Genomic DNA, 1,772 nt, shown 5'->3' on the forward strand with positions numbered 1-1,772 from the left:
GACACTCTGGGTGACAGAAGACAAAAATATATGATTCAAAGTGTAAAATGTCAGGAACTAAGAAGACTGTTGTTTAAACAGCTCAGAAGTTGAGCTGAGTCCGGTTCTCTGGACTCTGGACTCTGGACAGTTTGTTGAGATGTTCAGTGTTTTGTTCAAATGACTGGTTCAGTCTGAGGGGTTAACTCAGCCTCATGAGCAGTACCTACAGCTCTGTTATAGAGAGGAGCAGTGCTTTCAGAGAGGAGTAAAGAAGCCAGACAACATTGTTGTTACTGAGTCTGACTCAGCTCTGAACAACCAGCCATCAGGCAGGGCACTAATGATKGCTCCTTAGCAGAGTTGTAAAGTACAAATACTTTGTTACTGTACCTAAGAAGAATTTTTGGTTATTTGTACTTGAGTAAATATTTTTCAGCCTATTTTTTACTTCTACTCCCTATATCTTTACAATTATCTGTAGTTAATACTCCTTGTATTTTTTAAAAAAGGTAAGAAGTAGAAAGTCATTACTCCTATATTTCATTCTGGCTCATTATTGTTGAAATAAATCCTATCCTGATATTTTGTGTCTCCTGGATGGAGTGAATTTAATTGTGGTTGGATGAGAAGTATAAAAATATATAATTCAGACAGAGAGGTCACCTCTCAATAAATGCCATTTTGGAAAGTCTAACCACTCATTTTTACTTAGTACTTTTAATTTTAATGCTTAGGTACATTTCATGTCAGAAATTTACCTTTGATACTTAAAGTGGGCCTATTATGGGGTCTTAGCACAAGTTAGGATCCATCTTTGGGCTATACAAAACATGTTCATTTGATTTATTTCACAAAAAGAATTTCAAAAAATGAAATTTCACATTTTCAGGTCTTCCTCTTCTTCAGCTCTCTCCAGAATGTGCTTCATGCAGAAGTTGCTATGGAAACCTCCCTCCCATCCATTTGTTTACGTTAGCTCCACCCCCGACATGGTATAAGTTTCCAAAGTGAAAATGTTTTCACCAACTACAGCTTTCTTCGGCAGTATTGTTAGGGCATTGTCATCAAAGATAAAAATAAAATGAATCCAGGCATCTCTGTTCTCCATGGCTGCTGTAAAAACAGAATAACTATCGTCCATTGAGGAAGTGGGAGGAGCTTCACCTCGGGTTGCCTCGTGAGGAGCTCGACTCTGGTTTAGGTTGCTAGGTGACTGTTATTGTGATGTTAGAATAACGTGCTTTNTCCAATAATTCAGAAAAAATAATTTTTCCCTTTTTCTTCTTTTTTAGCCACTTCAGTAGAAATCAGAACTAAATGTTAGTTTCTTAATTTCTTCATCATCAGTCACTTTTTAAAACTGTAATAAAGAAAAAAGAAAGAGAAGAAAAGAAATGTAAGAAATGTTAAGAGATAAACTGATAGAAATTCGACAACATGTGAAATGTTCATCAATAACACACAAGACAACACATCCAACAACTGGCCATCAGAAAGTGAAGAAAACAAACACCCAGCAACCAAACACAAACATATGCATGTATATAAACCCATACATACACACATTCACAAATACACATACACACATCCAGCCATACACACGTATACACATCCACACATAGATACCATAATTACAACCTTGCTGAGAAATGTGCACAGAACACACACACCCATACATACAATCAGACACATACAAACATATTCATATACAGTACATACTGTCATGATCTGTGTTTATTTTCTTAGTTTTCTAGTGTTTTTCAGTGTTCCCCAGTGTGTCACAGCTCAGC

Source organism: Austrofundulus limnaeus, unplaced genomic scaffold (assembly GCF_001266775.1).
Source record: "Austrofundulus limnaeus strain Quisiro unplaced genomic scaffold, Austrofundulus_limnaeus-1.0 Scaffold491, whole genome shotgun sequence".
Lineage (NCBI taxonomy): Eukaryota > Metazoa > Chordata > Actinopteri > Cyprinodontiformes > Rivulidae > Austrofundulus > Austrofundulus limnaeus.